The sequence below is a fragment of the Osmerus mordax genome, chromosome 5 (assembly GCF_038355195.1).
Source record: "Osmerus mordax isolate fOsmMor3 chromosome 5, fOsmMor3.pri, whole genome shotgun sequence".
NCBI lineage: Eukaryota > Metazoa > Chordata > Actinopteri > Osmeriformes > Osmeridae > Osmerus > Osmerus mordax.
Window position 1 is genome coordinate 20,465,257 of NC_090054.1, and position 21,787 is coordinate 20,487,043.

Here is a 21,787-nt window from a genome sequence, read left to right on the forward strand (position 1 = left end):
ACACACAAGTATGCACACACACACGCATATACACACGCGCACACACAACTATGCACACACACACACACAAGTATGCACGCAAACACACACACACACGTGCACACACGTGCACACACATGCATGCACACACATTCGAATGCACACACACACACACACAAGCACAAGGGCCTTCCACAGTGCATGAGAGGTGCATGCCAGAGAGAGCATAATGTATGTATGTAAATACCCTCATTTACAGCATTATCTGAAGGAGGTATTGTCTCTAGGTGGTGATGCATCTGTGCTGGGACATGAAAGAGAGTGAGAGAGCACATATGCATGCAGGGTGGAACACACACACACACACGACAGGGAGAAGAGGCGCAAATGAGAGGCAGAGGGGAGGAGGGGGTGAGTGCGGGCTGGAGAGGGAGGAAGAAAGAAAATGAGAGAGGGAGTAGGTGAGACAGAAAGAGAGAGAGGAGGTAGAGTTGAAAGATGGAACACGATGTGGGAAAAGGGAGGGGGGGTGAAAGAAAGAAAGATGAGAAAGAGGGGGGAGGATAGAGGGGCGGTGGTGTGTTTTCTGCTTTCTCTAGACTGAATAAAGAGATGTCTCACTTGAAAAATAGCCAGGTGGGTGAATTTGACTACCTCAGCCATTTAGAACACCCTGAAGAGAACGCAGAAAAGAAGGGGGGGGGGGGGGGGGGGGGGGGGGCAGATGCCTGAGAATAACAATGACCTCTGACTGTCACTGCAGAGATAGACACTCTGGGTTATAAAGCGACTTAGAGAGCCGTAAGGTGGACATAAGGGCTGTGGTGTACACATCATCAGCTCTTGTGAGTTGCTTGTATTTTTGGTACATACCCCAAGTGAGTCGGATTGACCCACAAGATTATTATTATTGGGGTTTTTAAGGAATACAGCTATAATTTCTGTAAATTTACCTCCAATTTGCACCTGGCTGAGAGTAGAGTGTGGGGATAAGAGGGGATTGTTTTACAGTTCATCAAAATAATATTTTAAGCACAGTGTGCTCATTCCTATAAGCCGCACCCTGAACACTGCATATGTAATATCAATGTGTAGACGGGGAACACAGTGTACACTCTATGAACATGTGTTCTACATGTTCATTGCAGAAAATTCCTCAAAATGATTATGTATCATTTTTCTTTCAGTAAATATTGAAAATGGGTCCACAGTTAAACGACCAAAATCACCTCAGGGTTCACATATGACTTGCAGGTTTAAATACAGTATATTAATGAAAGAATCTTAAAAAATGAAATGATTGCTTGATCATAGGGTGGAGCTAAAACTTGAAAACAAATTGAAGTTCGCGAGATGAGGCGTCTCTGGAGTACAAATCCCTCTGTCTCAATTCCAGTTCTCTTTCTAACGGACATCACTTAGCCGTTGATAACTTCTCTCCATACATAAGCATGTTAGTGTAGCCTAATCTTAATCCTGATTTCCTCAACAGCGCTCGTAAGAAAACGACAACCAAAGAGCTTGCCAATGTTTACAAGTGTGTTTGGCGCCAGCATGGTTTGACCTGTCATTCATGCTTAGTGCAGAACTATGGGACGTGGTGTGTGGAAGGGATCTGAAATCACTCCGCTATGTGCCTCGATGACCAAATTAATAAATAGAAGCAGAGAGGCAGAACGAGGTTGACAATGCCAGGACTCTCTCTTGTCTTTTATACTTTCTCTCTCTCTCTCTCTCTCTCTCTCTCTCTCTCTCTCTCTCTCTCTCTCTCTCTCTCTCGTTGTTTCTCTGTCTCTCTCTGTCATTGTCTCTCCGTTTCTCTCTCTCGTTGTCTCTCTCTCTTTCTCTATCTCTCTCTCGGTCATTGTATCTCTCTCTCACGGTCTATCTCGGTCTCTCTCTCGTTGTATCTCTCTCTCTCATTGTCTCTCCGTCTCTCTCTCTCTCATTGTACCTCTCAGTCTCTCTCTCACTGTCTCTCTCTCTCTTCTTTAAACTCTTGTCCTCTCCTCCACCCTACCTGCTGACTCATTCTGGGTGTTGCTTGTGCTCTTGTGTGCCTCCTGTCTGGGTGTAACAGTAAATACTCTGCCTCCTCCTTCTCACTTCTGTCACTGAGTCATCCAGCTCCCAGTCTATTTCTCTTCTGTATTTCTTTTCTTCTCACTGTCCCTCCCGCATACACACACACACACACACACACACCCATATCTCTCTGTATCCCTGCCACTGGTTCTGGACAGGGGCCTAATAAGACTGAATTACACAGGGCTCTCTCGTTCAATAGAGACAGGCTCTGGCTCGTTGTGGACTCATAACAAACACTAACACTGACAAATAACAGGGCCCCACTTACTTATGAACCCGTTAATAACGAGCCACTTGATAAAAAGAAAAAAAGCTTGCAGGCAGGCTGTCCACTGAACAAACAACCACAATGGAGGAAGAGCTAGCTAGCTAGTTAGCTTCTGTGACTGAGACAAAAGTATGTTGGAACGACAAGCACTAGCAATTAGTGCTTCTCCCTGGGTAAAGCAGCCCTATGTGTCTTTGTCGGTTTCAATCATCGCCTGGACCGTGGTTCGGCTCTGAATTAAAGCAGGGGGTGTCATCAATTTTCCTTTAACCTCCCTGTATTTGTCTGTGTCGGTGCATGTGCATGATAGATTGTTTTAGTCATCTTATTAAAAGAGATGTTTCTGTGAGAGTTTGACTGGAGCAGAAACTGACAGTGAGTTTAAAAGGTGGCTGGCCTCTTTCCCCTAGCAGTGTGTGTGTGTGTGTGTGTGTGTGTGTGTGTGTGTGCGTGTACGCGCGTGCGTGTGTGTACGCGCGTGTGTGTGCGTACGTGTGTGTGTGTACGCGCTTGCGTGTGTGTGTGTGTGTGTGCGTGTACGCGCATGCGTGTGTGTATGCGCGTGTGTGTGCGTACGTGTGTGTGTGAGTGTGCATGTTCTGACAACATGGTGTCTAGATAAAATAATATACTAAATTCAAGTGCATTGTGTTTGCATCAGTAGGAAAACAGTCTACCACCCACTACACTCCATATATTAGAGTATACAAACAAAATAGTATTCACACAAGAGACCCTCCCTGATAGCAATACAGCCTACAGCCAAGAGAACAGACCACAGCACAGCTCCTCAGGACGGCGTTGTCAGAGGGAATCAGCCAAGAAGACTCTTACAGAGCTCTTTACAACTCCAACTGAAATAACTGTATTCCCCAGTGTGAAATAAAACAGTGTGGTAGCTGTAACTGTATACATTTACTACACAGCCAGGGAAATGCTCTGAACTGGTCAATCAGCATGACTGTATTCATTCAAAACTCTCTCTTTCTCTCTCTCTCTGTCCCTCCCTCCCTCCAGTGTATAGTCCATCGCCGTAGTTGTACAGAGATTGCCATCCGTGGTTGTCCTGCGAGATGAAAGATGGCACGGTGATGGCGCTCGGGGACGTTCACCCCCCGTGACACACGCGCACACACACACACACACGCACACACACACACACACACAGGCGTCTGTCCGTTCTCTCATTCGCTCTCGAAATGGTCTCTGCCTCTGCTAATTTACATAATACACTTCTGACACCTTCACTTTCTTCATCAATCACAGACAGGCAGCTTCCCCTGGTCCAGGCTCAGTCTGAGCATGTCTGGGCTCTGGAAGGCCAGGCACAAAAGATTAATTTCACAGTTTTTTTTTATTCCCTTTTCCTCTCCTCCTTTCCATGCTTTTCTGCCCCACCCATCATTTTTTCCTTTTCTTTTCTCTCTTTCGTTTCAAAGCTTACGAAATGACAGGCGGCAGATAATGAAAACAACAATGCAGCATTTTTTACTTCAGTGGGTCGAATTCTTGGATTTCTCCCTCCTGTAATTTTTTTTCTTTTCCCCTCTCCCTCCCTCTCTCTCCCTATCTCTCTCTACCTCCCTCTCCCTCCCTCTCTCTCCCTCTCTCTCCCTCTCTCTCCCCCTCTCTCTCCCTCTCTCTCCCTCCCCCTCTCTCTCTCTCTCTCCCTTCCTCCTTTACTGCATCTCCACCATCTGCCTGAGGTTCCCACTCCTTTTTCCCGCTCTCTCTTTCATCCTTCTCGTCTCCCTCCGTCGTGTGGACCACCCAACACATTTCATTTCCCTCTCTCTCCTTCACCTGTCAAACAATCCCCCTACTCATCCACATATGCTTCAATCCAGCTTCCTGCTCAGAGAGAGAGAGTCTGTCCTGTCCTGCCAACACCTGTGCCTGCCATCCCATGTGTGTGCAAATGAAAGCGAGAAACAACAAAAAAGCCTCAGTCTGATTGCTACAATAAACAGACTTGTTTATTAGCTTAGCACGCCTTTTCATTGTCACCCCGAGTCACCAGAATTGGTTGTGGATCCATGATCTGAAGAATAAACCTGAAATTGGCCCGTCTGAATTTTCTGGTAAGAGGACAATTATCCAGTCATTAAAACTGAACAGATGGGTGACTTAAATACTGCATACTAATCATGCAAAAAATAAAAAATAAAATGAAGGCATTGTTTTAGTCAAAAAGAAACTGCGATGTTGTTTCAAGCAATAAACACTTACTGTATGTTTTACGCCCAAATCCAGAGAAGAGTTGCATGCTGGGATTGGCCTTTTGGTGGCGAATCCATCGGACAGTGGCCCCACCTGGGAGCCCCAGGCCACCATCGTCCCTCCACCCTGCGCCCCCGACACACTGAGGGGGCACATCTGAACCCATCCAACAGGAAAATCCTCCCCACAGGCCAGTTAACAGGATGGAAAAGCAGTTTGAGTGACTCTTCTGCACCAGATAGCTAATATAGTTAGCTTCAGCATCTCTAGTTGACCCCAGGACCTCTGACCCCGGGCACAGCAGATATACCCACCCAGGACCTCTGACCCCGGGCACAGCAGATATACCCACCCAGGACCTCTGACCCCGGGCACAGCAGATATACCCACCCAGGACCTCTGACCCCGGGCACAGCAGATATACCCACCCAGGACCTCTGACCCCGGGCACAGCAGATATACCCACCCAGGACCTCTGACCCCGGGCACAGCAGATATACCCACCCAGGACCTCTGACCCCAGGCAGAGCAGATATACCCACCCAGGACTGGGTTACCGCGGCGTTGCCACAGTGACACCAGGACACATGCAAGGAACCAAACAAACAAACACACGCACATACAAACAAATAAAGCGGGAGATTATAGCGTGTGTTTCAAAACAGCTTTGAACTGGCTTGAGGCTGTTCTCATAATCTCTCTCACTCTCTCTCACTCTCTCTCTCTCACTCTCTCTCTCTCTCCAGAGCAGTTTGATGGAACTCATGGACCTGCATGTGTGTAAACGCAACCCCCCCCACTCCCCCCCCTCTCCCCACTCCTCCTCCCTCTCCTCCCCCCTTTCCCTCCCTCTTCTCCGCTCCTCCCTCTCTCCCCCTGCTATCCCTCTCCCTGCGGAAAATTAACACTCCCCTCCCATCGCAGGTGGCTGAAGGAGGGATGCTGGGGACAGGGGGGCGGAGGGGGCTGGGGGGTGGAGGGGGCTGGGGGGCTGGGGGGTGGAGGGGGCTGGGGGGTGGGGGGGGCTGGGGGGAGCTTGATTTATCTGAGCTTGTCAGACCCCAGAAAGACTGGAGGGAGGAGAGCGTGGAGGGGGGGAGGGGTGGAGGGGGGGGGGGGTGGGCACAGGAAGGTTGGATTCCCCCCATACCTTGGCCCCTGGGTTGGCACAATGGAAACCCCCTTCTCATTAGTGACGAGTTAGGGTGAGCAACTATGTGGCAGTTCAAAGTGACATTCACACTCCCGCCCCCCCCACACAGTCCTCTCGCTCACACACAAACACACACGTTCGTATGACAGCCCCCCTGCCCAACACGTCCCAATCTGTCACTTAAAAGCCCGTTGCTTCCTCCCCCTTTGACACACCTACCCCTCCCCCTCCTCTCCCCCTCCTCCCCCCCCCCCCCTTCCTCCCCTCCCTCTCTTAGCAGGATGGGGGAAAACATTCATTTATTGCATTAGCTTTGGCAGATAACCATATGAAACCTTTACAGAGACTTAAACAGTGACCTGACATACACATACGATCATGTCCTTCTGACATACTGTATACCCTCAATCTCCTGCGGTCCTTTCCTGGTGCCCACATATTTATTTCACCGTTATCAATAATATGCTCCTCGTACACACTTATACGCCCCACCCCCCCCTTTCTGCCACCATAACATCCACACCCTTCTATTGTTTCGCGTCTTGATGAAGTGTTTTGATTTCCAATCAGTGTGAGCATTTAATTTATTTTTATTTGTTTCATATTATTGATGTTTTCATTTGTTGTTTATGGATTGTTAGATGTGCTAGGTGCTGCTTGGTGTCCCGGCACTCAGGTCAACCAGCAGGGCCGGGGAACAGGAAGACAGACTGCAGGCTCCCAGCTAATTCTTTGTTTATATTTTTTACTTTTTCTCCTAAACACCCTTTTTTTATTTGAACCCCCAGTTCCAGAGGACCTGGACAACACATCGTTTAAATGTGCATCGAGGGTGTACAGTGTACAATCAATATTTGTTTACATGTTCTTCACAGAAAGTAAGACAAGGCCAAGGAGTCTCAGGTGAAGAAGAAAAAACAATATATATATATATATATATATATATATATATATATATTATTTTTTTATAAATAGTGAAACCACAAGGATTAAGGACATTCATTGGTTGTATAATTGTTTTTAGTTAAAATGTGATGAAATGCCGTAGAAGAAACAGCTGTTTTATTGGCTTCCTGATACATGGTTGTCATGGATATATGTACTGTTTGTTTTTTGTATGTCTGTAGGCATTTGGTTTGGTTTGTGAGACTAAATTAAAATGAATCGCTATTTTGATTAAATCAAATTGTGTTTTGTGGTTTTGTATTTAAATTTTTCACAAAAAACAAACAAATAAAAAACAACTGTTACTGTTACTAGAGACTTTGAAATCAATCACAACTAACAACAACACATTATTTTCATATGAGATTAAATTATATCATGTTTTTTTCGTACTTTTCTGAGTCAGTTAAATTTGCATTTGTTTTAATATACATATATATATATGTATATTGTTGATATCTATTATATTTGTTGAACAATAAATGAATAAGAAAATGAAAAAAAGATGCCAGAAAACATAAACATATAACACCTCTTGATCCTTACCATGTGACCAGGACTCATTATTACTATAAGGAACAAAGAAGCATAACTTGGTACAAGTAGCACCAAGTCCTTAATGTAAAGTTCCCTAATTAGTTGTATAATAATTAGTTTTGACAATCGTGTTTACTCCACACAATAAAGATGTGACATTCAATGAAACCAGTGTGTGTGTGTGTGTGTGTGTGTGTGTGTGTGTGTGTGTGTGTGTGTGTGTGTGTTATCTTGTCCGAGATAAGGGTCAAGAAATCTGCCAGAAAAATCCCCGCTTGTGGAAAATCAGGCAAGAGGTGGACTAGAACTGAGTGTTGAAGGTGTAAAGTAGGGAAGGCAGTTTGTGAAGATCCTGGGAAGATGAGGACAGGAGGGGAGGTGAGGGCGCATGATGAGGGGAGGGGGGCATTAATTAAGGATAAGAAGAGTCGCATGTCTTCTCTCGTTTCAAACCCCCCTCTCTGTCCCTTGTCCTCTGTGTCCCTCTGTCACCAGCAGTCTACACCCCCTCCTCTCCTCTCCTCCCTCCTCTCCTCCCTTCCCCTCTCTCCTCCCCTCTCTCCCCCTTCTCTCCTCCCTTCTCTCCCCCCTTCTCTCCTCCCTTCTCTCCCCCCCTCTCCTCCCTTCTCTCCCCCCTTCTCTCCCCCAATCTTCTTCTCTTTAAAGATGGAGATGGGTAAGGTGTCAGAAGAGAGAGAGAGAGAGAGGGAGGGAAGTAGGGTGGGGGGAGGAGTGGGTATCTTGCGATATGCAAAACAAGGCCTTCGTAGCCAAAGCAGGCAGCAGGATGAGTTGTCAGTGCGCACGGCTCATTGATGTATGAATGCTGGGAATCAAACGCGTCAGTCGTCAGACGGGGGGGGAGAGGTGAGACAGGCGCGCGGCGAGCAGCTGTACGTCCCTGTCGAGGTGCTGCAGTACGAGCCCTCTCGCTCTCCCTCTCTCCGCTTCTCCGGAGCCTATATTTATTTATTTGTCTACTTTTCCCCTCTCCCTCCCTCCCTCTCTCTCTCTCTCTCTCTTCGCCACAAAAGAGGCCGTAGCCCTAACAAGGTACACCGGCCACAAAGACAGAGAGAGAGAGAGAGAGAGAGAGAGAGAGAGAGAGAGAGAGAGAGAGAGAGAGAGAGAGAGAGAGAGAGAGAGAGAGAGAGAGAGAGAGAGAGAAACGGAATGCCAGCTACTCCTATATTAGCATATTCCCAGAAGAATACCAACTAAATTGATACAGAGTGAACCCCCCCCTCCTCCCCTCTTCCTCCTCCCCTCTTCCTCCTCCCCTCTTCCTCCTCCCCTCTTCCTCCTCCCCTCTATCTTCACACTCGTCTCGCAACCCTCCTTCCCTCCTCAATCCCTCCCTCCCCCTCCTCCTCCTCTTCTCTCTCTTGTTCTCAGACCTCTTCCTAGGTGTCAAGGTGTATTATTCATTAATATGTGTAAATCCCTGTTTTTGTCAACATGGTGGAAGAGAGCAACATGGCTGTGCTGCCGGCTCCGCATGACTCCTGGTCGGGTTCATCGGTCCCATCGTCACTCACAGAGATGGAGGGGAGAGAGAGACAAAAAGAGAGAAAAAAAACCCACAAACAGTTGAGAGACAAACAAACTCCTAGAGGAGAGTGGAGATGATAACATCCATATGCTTGTGTGAAGAACTTTGAGAAGTCAAGGACACTTCTCCACTTCTGACACCAGCGGAAATGAGAGTAGTCACACACTGCTGGTCTTCACCAAGTGTTTTCTCAAGTCTGACACATGAGGATGGCTTCTTTTCAATAGAGAAAATCAGGTGCTAATTATATTGTCAAGAATGCTTCATACCTCAAGAGCAATGCATTGAGCTAGATGAATACTATATCTGTATAGTAGTTTGCTTACATAAACACATTTCATTTAATCTTTTAAGATTAGGACAGTGTCACGTCCCATCTCACTGGCATTCTGGTCCAATAGAACTAGTCTTCAGCTTTTGGGTTCAATGTCCATGTAATCAACGGGATTTTGTTGTGTGTCAATATTTCTATTACACTGAATGTCTACATTTTACGATGAACCTGAATATCAATGGGTGACACTGTACACGTACAGTCATCGGGGAAATACACGCCTTCCATTTAGTCACGTCCGTCAAACTAACACGTAGACTTTAGGAAGGAAAATGGCAAGAATTCTCTCCGACATTTTACATTGCATTAGGCTAAGATATTGATATCCAATGTAATCACATTTTGCAGATATGTTATGTCTGCAAGATCCTCCAGTCCTGTGTGCTGCGAGTTCCTCGGAACTCACGGAAGCACGGAAGCAACGCGTTAAGATTCCATTTAGATCTCATTCATGTTCTGAATATATCTCTGCTTCTTTCACATAGGAATAACCCATCAATAAGAAATACAATTTTAGCCGGTGTATTTCTTTGCACTGCGCAATACTAGTCATTGTCAAAGGCAACATGGACGCTGCAGATTTCAATTTCCAGTGGTGTCACATGGACCTACAGAGGCTGTGTGTTGATACATCATAAGTCCACTATATTGTGTCACCAGAGTCTAGATATTCATGAAATACGAGCACAGCTACCTCACCTACATAACAATAGCTAAACACATGCACAAAGTAGACATATATTCCAGCTGTGAGTAAAAATATGGTTAGAGAAGGTTAAACTGGCCGCATGGGTATATGGTAGCAGCAGATATGATTGTGAATATGTTCCTCCAACATCTGCTATTGATGCTATAATAGATATGCGTTATTGCATTTGAATATACACAATGAACACTGAGGTAGAAGGGTGGTTCCAGAGGTTCGTTCCAGGCTGTGCTGTCTGTTGTCCGGTGAACGAGACACTTTGTCCTTTAACTAGATTCAATCCAGATAGCTGCATGCAGATGTAAACACACACACACAGACACACACACACACACAGACACACACACAGACACACACACAGAGACACACACAGACACACACACACACACAGAGACACACACACACACACACAGAGAGACACACACACAGACACACACAGACACACACAGACACACACAGAGACACACACACACAGAGAGACACACAGAGAGACACACACACAGACACACACACAGAGACACACACACACACACAGCATCTTTTCCGGAAAACCGAGGTTGGTTTGAAAGACGTTACAATTCCAACACAGCCAACATCTCCACTCACATCCCCACCTGCGTCTATACTGAAGCTGTTGAGATGGTGGAGAGCTTCAAACACCTGGGACTGCTCCATCAGCACGCGCAGAGCGCTGAACATCACACCGCTGGCATCCACAGAACACCGCCAACAAACTCTATCTTCCGTCCGCAAACTCAAAGTGCTTTCGGTTGAGCCCCACCTCCTGTCAGCTGCTGTACAGAGGTACACTTCATCTGCTTCACCTCGACTGTTGGACAGCTTTCTTCAACATGTTAATGGTCTCCCACAGGAACAAGCTGATACGCATCACACACACAAGACCTCCTGGAGGCCTGGCCTGCTCACCCCCACCTCTCAGACCTCAACAGGAAAGCCATCTCACGAGGAGCAAGTATCGTTACACCTGACCCCAACCTCACCCCCAGCCTCCTCCCTCCCACCCTCACCCCCCCTGGTAACTAGTACATTGAAAGGTCTTGCAGTATGTAAGTATGTGTCATGTAACTTTGTTTGTGTATGTTGTCTATATGACATCTACATGTTTATGTGAGGCCCTGCAGAGACTGCGGAGACAAATGAAAAAGGGAAGATAAAGAATCTACGTATCCATCTTCAGTCCTGCTCGGGCTTTGTCAACTGCACTGTCGCCCGTTTGCAGTATGACTAAAACACATGGAGAAACAGACAAGACACACACAATCAATTATTAACACAGGTCCCCTTTTCTGTCCTCGCTTATGTACTCTCTCTCTCCTTTCCTCTCTTCTTCCCCTCCCTCCCTCCCTCCCTCCCTCCCTCCCTCCCTCCCTCCCTCCCTCCCTCCCTCCCTCCCTCCTTCCCTCCCTCCCCCCCCTCCATCCCTCCCTCCCCCCCTCCCCTCCCCTACCTCCCTCCTCAGAGGGTCTGCCTTGTTCAGACACAGGCACAGAGTACTTCTGCGAGTGTGGTTGTCATGGCGCTGCATCAGAGTGCAATCCGTGTGAAGCAGATGTCATTCTAATATCGCAGACCAGCCCAACGAACAAACAACAACTCTGTCAGCTAAACCCAGCAGGATGAGACAGCTAGCCCCTCTCACTAACCGCTAAGGCTACTTTATGAGGTGCCGGCATAAACAGAAAATGAACGTTTGGTGTAGCATGCTTAGATGTAAGTATTGGGGCTGTGGGCAACACAAGGCATTAGAAGATAGGATTACTGTTTATTATATTTCAGAAGCTCCAATTTTTATTTTTCTATATTCTTGAAAGCTGTGCTTCTTTCTGGCTTGAGTCCAGAGGTAGGCTTGCTCTCATTTCTTTGTGAACCTCACTGGACATTTCATATGACTGATCTGCATTGAGCAATATATATTTTTGTAATAAAAAACTACTTATCCAGTAGTTCAAAACCCTGGACTGTTTAGTGTGTTCATGTTTAGTGTCTGTACTGTGATATTAAAACAAGTGGAAAAGCTTATTTTAAAATAATATATACCTAACCTTTACCACACTCAATTACATCTGCCTGGCCTTCTGGATCTTCAGCATGTGGCAGCGCCGTCCTTGTTTACTTAAACATATTTTCTGATCTTCGAGCGGTTAGTTAGTGTGATGCAGCTCCAGGGCTCTTACAGTAAGATCCTGTTTTACGAGCGAGTGTGCTGCTGTTTTTATAGCTGGCTCAGAAGGAGTTCTGGGAGCGGAGCATCTCTCCGTCCCTCCACCCTTCTCTCCAGGCCTCCCTCATTACCTGGCGGCTGGCAGGCTCAGAAGTATCTCTTAATAAAAGTTAATCATGAGAAACTTGTTCATTAATTACAGTTCCTCCGACCGCCTGTCGTCCTCATTCATGCGAAGGCCGTCTCCCCATCACGCTGTTCTCGCTCTCTCTCTTTACACGTTCTTCAATCTCTCACTTCACTCTCCTCTCCCACCCTCACCCACTCTGTGAAGCTGTACGTACAGTAGATATACTCTCTGTACTTACCCTTCCTTAAAATACGGCCTCTTTTCCCTCCTCCCGTCCCACACCTTCCTTCCCCCTTAACTCGTTTATTTGTCTGTCCCTCTCTAATGTTCCGTTGACTGTTTCTATGTCTCACGCCATGTTTTAATTTTTATGTTGTTCCTGGTCTCAGTATTTCGCGGCGAGCGTTCGAGGCGCTGCAGCAGGTGGTGTGGTGAGAGGGCTGCAGTCTGAGAGCGAACACCACAGTGCTGGACCCCAGGCCAGACTGACAGGAGTCCACCCCAGTCCTGGTCCCCAGGCCAGACTGACACCACACACGGACAGACAGACAGATGCGAATACGGCCAAAACCAGTGAGGTTTGGGGTTTTGGAATCCGCTGACAAAGTGAAGAAAGTATGATCTCTTGGAAGGACAGATCTTTTCTGTGAGGTCACGGAGTCAGAGCTGGCCTGGCTTTGGAACATGCACACAAATATGCAGGCTGGAGTCTCCTACCAGTACGGCTGGAGTCTCCTACCAGTACGGCTGGAGTCTCCTACCAGTACGGCTGGAGTCTCCTACCAGTACGGCTGGAGTCTCCTACCAGTCACATGTTCAGTGTCCTCTAAAGAGAGATGAAAACTGTTTTCATCTCTCTTTAGAGGACACTGAACATGTGACCCAAACAGTAAGTCATCCAAAGTAGACGAATATAATAATATATAATAATATAACAATCCAAAATATAATATTTTGGATTGTTTTAGACATAAATATAACCTTAGTGTAATTTCTACTTACAGAAGACCAAACACAGAGATGATTAGATGTCTTTGTTTTCAGGACCTTATGCTGTTACAGGGTCTCTGGTTAGTTTGTGTCCGTTGTATTCGTTCTGGGATCAGTTTTTTTGCTGTGCTTTATTTGTAGAATTTAATTATTCAGTATTAGTTATTGGATACTGGATATTTTCCAATAATTACTTTAAAAACATTGTGTCACCACATCAGTTGCTGTTTTAAGATGAAACATTTCCTAGCCCCTGGCCTTGCAGACAGAACAGCTCTCCTCCCTCCAAACCTCTGACTTTACCCAAATCCAAAAAAAGAAAATGAGAATAACAAGAAAGTCTGTGTGTTTTCCATGATTATTTGATTCCATTTCGGCTTGGTGGGAGAGGGAGGACAGAAGTTAATTAAAGCATGCAAATAAGTGCATGTTGACACCTTGCTAAATTTTAAGCTCACTCTGTGTGATTGTGTGTGTGCGTGGGGGTTGTCTGTGTGTGTGTGTGCGTGGGTTGTCTGTGTGTGTGTGTGTGTGTGTGTGTGTGTGTGTGTGTGTGTGTGTGTGTGTGTGTGTGTGTGTGTGTGTGAGAGAGAGAGGCATGCTGCGCTCCAGGGATGGGAGATGCTAATTGGGTGAAGGCTGGTGGCTTTTCTGCCTTTTCAGGTGTGAACTGTGAAGATGTTCGCAGGTAGCCAATCCAGTGTGTGACAGTGAGAAAGACTGCAACACACACACACACACACACACACATTCACAACCCAAAGAAAGTCTGCCTTCTGAAACGATAACATTCATATTGTATACAGTTTCTTTGGAAATTGTCGTTTTCTGCAAGTGTCTGCTACAACAATTTTGCAACCAGGACTACAATTTTCAAATCACCAGGCATTTCCCTACGAAAAAAAACGAAACAAAAAACAGCTGTGTGCATAAAGTGCTACCCTAGAGAACCAACAATAACAAACTGTTATTAGTGAATGCATTACACCATAACAGTCCTGGCTGCTCTCTTGCCTCCCTGGAACGGCCATCACTGCAAACACTCTCCTCTTCCCTCCACCTCCCAGCTGAACCCCACCATGAGACGTGCTCGTGTTTTCGCGTGTGTGTGATTGGAATGACCCATGACCCTAGATACGAAGCATTTAATCGTTGGGGGAATAGGGCTAATGTTGCTAATAATACTGGTCATTATAGCAAACAGCTTTGGGCCCTGTATGCCCACTAACAGTTACTGGGTTCTGTATGATTGCTCTCTGCTTTTAGATCAAATCTGTTATAATATGATCTATTTATTTATCTGGTTTGTACCTCCATCAATTCCGACAAAATTTATACGAATTTTCACCAACGTTTGGCAATCCGGCCCTTTCAATTAGTTCAGCTATTTCTCTCTCAAATAATGCATTTAAACAACTATTTTGTGCACTATGATTTGTTATGATTTGTTAAACTGTATAAATGAAATGTTTTTGATCAAGCTGGTCAGAGAGCAGGGTGTTAACAGATACTGTGTACCACAGAAAGACCGTCTAGGCACTATTGCAACAGGAACGTTTGTTTTATATTACAGACACAAATACTGTACTGTTCACAGTATACCGTACAAACACACTTCTCTCTCACTTTCACTCTCTCACACACACACACACGCGCACACACACACACACACACACACACACACACTGTCCTGTCTCCATAGTACTGGTCAAATAGCTTCTTATTTTTCTCATTGATGCTAGGTTACTGAAAGGCTGAAACTCTTTCTGTCCGTGAGGACGGACAGACGGACAAAAGAAAGAGGAGGAGAGGAGACAAAGGGCTCTCTGGAGCAGACCTCCACACAAAGGTCTGCAAATGTTTGAACTTATTTACATCTCTATTGCTGGGGCAGGCACTCAGGAGGCAAGCAGAGAGGCCAGGAGACGAGGGGGGGTGTGGGGAGGGGAGGAGGGAGAGGAGAAGGAGGGGAGAGGAGAGGAGGGGAGGAGGGAAAGGAGGAGGGAAAGGAGGAGGGGAGAGGGAGGGGAGGAGGGAGAGGAGAGTTAGGGAGGAGGGAGAGGAGAGGGGAGGAGGGAGAGGAAGAGGAGAGGGAGTGTAGTGAGAGAGAGGGCTGTAGGGAGGGGAGAGGAGTGTAGAGAGAAGAGGGTGCCCTGTACCTGAATAAGGCCACTGTTATTGTGCTGCTGAAATGTGTGTTGTTCTGTCTGAGGAGGACTGAGTGATCTCCTTCCAGCATGCACTGCTGAAGCTGTGCTGAATTACAGAAGCAGGGTTCCTGTTCATGTGTGTTTAGCTGCCAGAGTGACAGACATGAGAAACATCTCTTCCTCTCCTTCCCCTCTCTCGCTCTCTCTCTCTTTCTGTCTCTCCCTCTCCCCCTCTCTCGCACCTTGTCATAAGGTTAGAGAAACAGTACAAAGAGCCGATAATGAAAGCTAACAAGTTTTTACCAACCACTTTAAATAGTTGTGTTCTTTAAAAGGGACATAAAATGAATTTACCGTAGCTCACATTACAGTCCTACAGAACTAGATTCCTACTTTCAGACTGGATTTGTTGATGGAAGCCATGCCTTATTCTTCATCCAGTGACCCGCATTCCTTTATTAGCTTCCATCTTGAAGATTTGTTTTGGTCTTTGTCCTCTACACCCCTCTTTGTCCACACACACACACACACACACACAGGCACACAGGCAGGCAGGCAGATCTGTATATTCACAAATGAGGGCTATTTATCTGGGGGGCCAGCGCATTCTGTGGCTGTCCCCCATATTGCGTGAGTGTCAGAGCAGCACTGGCCTTTGTGTACTGGTGCTCACATCCTCACAGCCATCTCTCACACACACACACACACACACACACTCAAAAACACTATAGATCACCACCTACTCCTCCACCCTGTTTATCATCCCCTTGACCCAACACACAAACGAAGAAAGAGAGAGAGAAAGAGAGATATGAACTGGCAGAGAGAGGGAGAGAGGGAGGGAATGGCCGGTGCCCGTAAGTGAGAGAGCGGGCTCATTTGTACTTGCCTGATAAATAAGGAGGACAGGCTAATTACTGGCTTAACAAGGGCAGGCAGTGGCTGCTCCTGTCAAAAGGACAGGCCTAGTTATTAAGCATCAAAGTGCATTCATATCGCAGCACAAAAGAAAGGGGGGAGAGAGAGAGAGAGTGAGAGAGAGAGCAGGCGAGGAGAAGGAGGAGGGCCGGGACAAATGGAGGCGGCTAATAGACAGCACTGAGAGCTGCATTATGGGGGGTCTCTTGGCAGAGCCGACGCGAGGGCATATTAAGACACTTTGACACCCGGCTACCAGCCTAGCTGCAGCCATGTACCAGACAAGTGGGCAAGGAGGAGGAGGGGAGGGACAGGAGGGGAGGGAGGGACAATTAGAGGATACCATTTGCCTAGTCAATGAGTGCGGCTGAGCAGGGCTGGTTGGGGTGAGGTGGGGGGCAGGGGGCAGGGGGGGATGGGTGAGTGGGGGGTGGGTGGGTGGGTTTGTTGGGGCTTGAACAGTACAGGGAGGGTAATATGGAGAGGGAGGTGGACGAGAGAGATTGTTCAGTTTGCTGGTTGAGAAAGCTCCGGTCTGTTTTCAGTTTGCCTAAAAAATAACTTGCTTAAGGCAGCAGGAACGGGTACAGCAGAGTCTGTCTGTCTGTGTGTGTGTGTGGTGATATGTGGGTATGGGTCTTGCAGTGTGTGTTCCGTGCGAAAGTCTGCTAATTTTCTGTCATATGTGGATGTGTAAATTCTCTCTCTCTCTCTCTCTCTCTCTGTCTCTCTCTCTCTGTCTCTCTCTCTCTCTGTCTCTGTCTCTCTCTCTGTCTCTGTCTCTGTCTCTCTCTCTGTCTCTGTCTCTCTCTCTGTCTCTGTCTCTCTGTCTGTCCCCGTCCAGTAGCAGTGGGAGCTGGAAAGCGCTGGCTGGGGCACAGCGTGGGGAGCAGAAGTAAGGGCCTATAAATCCCGGAGAGCGACCCCAGCGCCCTCGCACTCTGGCTGGGCTGGCAGAGGATGAAGGGCCGGGCAGGCCCTGGGTCTCACCACACACCGCACACCACACACCCTCCCCCAGGCTGGCTCCAGGCTCATGGAGTTTATTAGAGAGCTCAACCGGAAACACAGACGATGCACTGGAATGCGCTGGTCAACATTTAGATTACAGTGCTCACTAAGTATCAATGAAAGCATATAGCTGCGTAGAGTGTGTGTGTGTTTCTACCTATTTTGGGCAATTGTCCTCTTAACTTAAAGCTTGAAGAAATGAGAGGAGAGAAAAAAGGAATAGTTGATCATGCGTCCCTCACAACTGAAGCTGCTTTCATATTGGCTCTTTCAGAAGCATTAATGCTTTTGCATCCACATGGTTTTAATGTTGAAGCTGTGAGGGTCAGTTAGGCTCGGATAAGGTGAAACAAATAAATGAGATTATAGCTGAAATAGCTAATTATGTACATTTATCCCCGCACACATAATATCCATAAACATAATGGTGCTTGTCAGACGTAGCAAATGTGTTGACTACAACTAGTGCCCTCTGGCCTCACCTTTAAAACACACTGCTCATCTATTAAAACACATTATGGAAATTACTGCTGTTATTTTTTTATATAAGCCTTGATATGACTGTGTTCCATATTTTATTTATTTTCGGGAGAGAGAAGGATAGAGACAGACATACAGAGCAAGAGAAGTAGACCATTTTGTCAAAAGAACCAGTAGTCGTGATTCCTTCGAGTAGTTCCTATTAGAAGCATCTAAACAGACCTTTCAGTAGGAAATTGGCCAAGGACGCTGATGGAATTCAAATTTCGGTCAGAAAGGCTGCTTTTCGGTCAAAGACAGGGATAATCAGGGGGGCGGCATTTACATACTCGTAGTTCCCTTAAGCAGCCAATCTCAGAACGGTCATGGTCCTCAGAACAAAGACTCATGGAGCTTACAGAAGTACTGATAACTGTACTGACCAACAGTAGGACTGATAACCACCAGACTGAGACCTACAGTAGGACTGATAACCACCAGACTGAGACATACAGTAGGACTGATAACCACCAGACTGAGACCTACAGTAGGACTGATAACCACCAGACTGAGACATACAGTAGGACTGATAACCACCAGACTGAGACCTACAGTAGGACTGATAACCACTAGACTGAGACATACAGTAGGACTGATAACCACCAGACTGAGACATACAGTAGGACTGATAACCTCCAGACTGAGACCTACAGTAGGACTGATAACCTCCAGACTGAGACCTACAGTAGGACTGATAACCACTAGACTGAGACATACAGTAGGACTGATAACCACCAGACTGAGACATACAGTAGGACTGATAACCACTAGACAAGGCATCTGAGGCCTGAGGGGAAGGATCAGGTCTTCAGGGTCCCTCAAATGGGGCCCTTCAATCACGGCCCTACCCCTTGTCCCCTCCCTCTCTCCCTCTCTCTCTCTCACACACACACACACACATGCACACACACATCCTTTGCTCCCCCCCTTTCTCTCCCCTCCTCCCAGGATCGTCTTTGCCAGCGGAAAGAAGGGTCTTTCATTTTTCTGACACCCTTGTCCTTCAGCCTATTGATCGGCGACAGAGACAGCGTCCCCCTGTCGGCCACTAATAGAAAGTGAAGTTCATCAAGGCCCCCTCGCCCTGCAACCCCCTCTCACGACAGACCGATCTATAAAAGGCCAGCCAAGTAACCTTTAGAGTGCTTTCCTCACTTCCTGTCCTCTCCTACCTTTCTTGCTCCCCTCTCTCTCTCTATCTCTCTCTGTCTCTCTCTCTGTCTCTCATTTTACTTAGTTGTACCCTTTGTTTTTGGGCAGGTCTTTATTCTCTTCCCTCAAACTGTGATTAAAAAGTCATACAGTCCTGCTAGAACAGTGAATACAGCCTGAAGGCTGTTAAACATTATTTAGATTTATTAATTTATTTTTACTGTGGTTGTTTGACATTTCCTCAAATGAGCTACCTGGCCTTGAGTATGAACTTTTTCTCTTTTATCACCTGGGAAAAGTAAGGCAACGTTGCTTCTCGAAGTGAAACATGATCAACTTTGCCACAAATTACACTTACGTAGACCAAAACACGCATCACACTTTTTATGCTACAAAATACAATCATCACATTGACAACAACTACAGAGTGCAGTATATCAAGCTTAAGCTAATTATATAAACTCAACTTTCCAGTGCTTAAATCTTATCAGCTGGCAACCTATCTGGACAAAGTAGACAGAGATTTGGTCGTCCAAACCCGCTCAACTTGTGCCACTTAATTAAAGGAACTTCCATCTGGAGTGAATCAGATGGAATTACAGTGATTAGGAATGTATTGGTTTGTCGTTACACTGTACAGTACACAGCTGAGATTGCTCCCCGAACTTCTGTTGGAACTCCCATCTGTTTTAGTTAAACAGTCGCTCTCACAGTTGATACTGTCACATAATAACTATACATTGGAATGAGGATGATGTCGACCAATACAAGATCAGGACTCCATATGTGTTGACTTACTTTAAGCGTACACCATCTATCAGTGTGTGATTTATATTCAGAATGTGCTTATTTCGTCTCCCAGTAGCTTCACCACCGCTCAGGTGACGTGTAGACGTCTCTCAATGTACATTTCCAGGATTAGCATCCTCTATCCAAACCTAAATATGTTACCTGCCCCCCCACACCCCGTGCTAGTCTACCACCCTCCCAGTCTACCTCTATCCAGTTTCCAGACTGCAAATATAGCGACAACGCTCCCTGCCAGTCAAGATGGCATTAAGGCACCAACACTGACATTCAACAGAATCGCGTTTCGTTTAACAGTGAACGCGACGCCAGCGAGGCAGGGCGAAAATAACTCAAATCTGACACTAGATCAGTGTCTAGACCAGATACATGTTCACCTAAGTCTACCTTTTCCATCCACGTCTTCGACAGGTCTGAACTCAAGACCAATGGCTCCTATTAGAGACACAGGCAGGGCCGCTGACAGGTCAGTCAATATCAATGAGAAGGCTACTTCATTAATGATCTCCAGCGACCAGGAGGAGGAGAGACAGGAGAAACAGAGAGTCAGACAGCCAGGAGGAGGAGAGACAGGAGAAACAGAGTCAGACAGCCAGGAGGATTAGAGACAGGAGAAACAGAGTCAGACAGCCAGGAGGAGGAGAGACAGGAGGAACAGAGAGTCAGACAGCCACCGCAACGTCTTGGCTGACGACCATGTCGGAGCTGGAAGTGGCTCACACCAATTAGAGATTCAACACTAGCATGTGGACGCTACCTATGTAACTGATTAGATGTGAATCATGTTTTTCTTTAGGCCTTTAAGGCCACCTATTAGCCATGCTTAGTACGTTTCTGCCATCTTACTTTTAAACATGTTGCTCATCAAAACACATTTACACGACTATTGTTAGAACAATGATTATTATTAGACCAACAAAGGCCAACTACATTTCTCCTTTCAGACCTATAGGCATGGTACTGTACTGGTAATTAAGGAATGATACATAGTATTGATATGGTCTATTCAGTACTTTGACTGCTTGGGTTAAAGCCTTGGGAATGATATCACTGGGGTTTATTATGGGATGGCCCGTAGGAAGACAGGGAAATATCTCGAGAACAATTACACACAAAAATACCCAGGCTGAACTGAAAACATTTGCGAGGCAAGTAATGTACTGTAATACACAGATTACCACACAAGAACCACACATGCCTTATGTAACTGTATGGTATGGATATTCCCTGCTTCGGCACGGTCATACTCCTTCAGATCCATTACAGGGTGAAATTATGTTTATTCTGAGAAGAAGTTTCAGCTATCTATGTAATAGATTTATTTGAAGAGGGCACTTGGAATTAACATAATAAAGCCTGGAAATGTAAATGTCTGCATACAACACATCGCACATGAGGACACTTTTACGCCCGCGTCCGGCACATGCACATAATCACGTACACGCCACTGTCTTTAGTCCTAATTCCTGAAAATTGATAAAAATCAAGAGCGTGTGCGGGTGTGAACAAATACAGGGTGCTCAGACTGGAGAGGTGGGTTCTGCTGACACGTGTGAAGCGAAATGCCAACGTACCATTTAAAACAGAAAGGGCAGAGGAACATCCAACCTTTGTAGCGTGCCATTCAGAAACGCTTCAGATAGAAAATGGGGTCTTTTCCTTCCTGGGGAGCAGCAGAAGATCTTTACACACTGTCGCTTAAAGAGAAAGAGAAAAGATGTTAACAACCAGTCCAACACCTGTCAAATCAAAAAGAAGCAAATGCACCAAAAAAAAAACTTTTGTATTTTTTCCTAACGGGAATTTCAGTACGTTGACAGACCCGAGCAATCAATTCCTGTTGATTTTCATTTTAATCTGAACCTGCACCACTCAAATACATCCTTCACAGCACTTATTTCACCTTAAATGTATATTCTATTTGTCTTACACTCCACATTAGACATTGAGAATTCTACCTACACAGTATAACCGTCCATAGATTTATTTGACAATGATGAAGGGCTCTTCTTTGTCACTAAATGCCTCACCCATTCATTCACATGATGGAGGAGTACTCTGTATTTTACAGGGGAAAATGCCAGCTCTGAAAGCTTTCTATTTGATTAATATTTAGAGAAAGAGTCCAGCCTGTGCCGTTTTTATT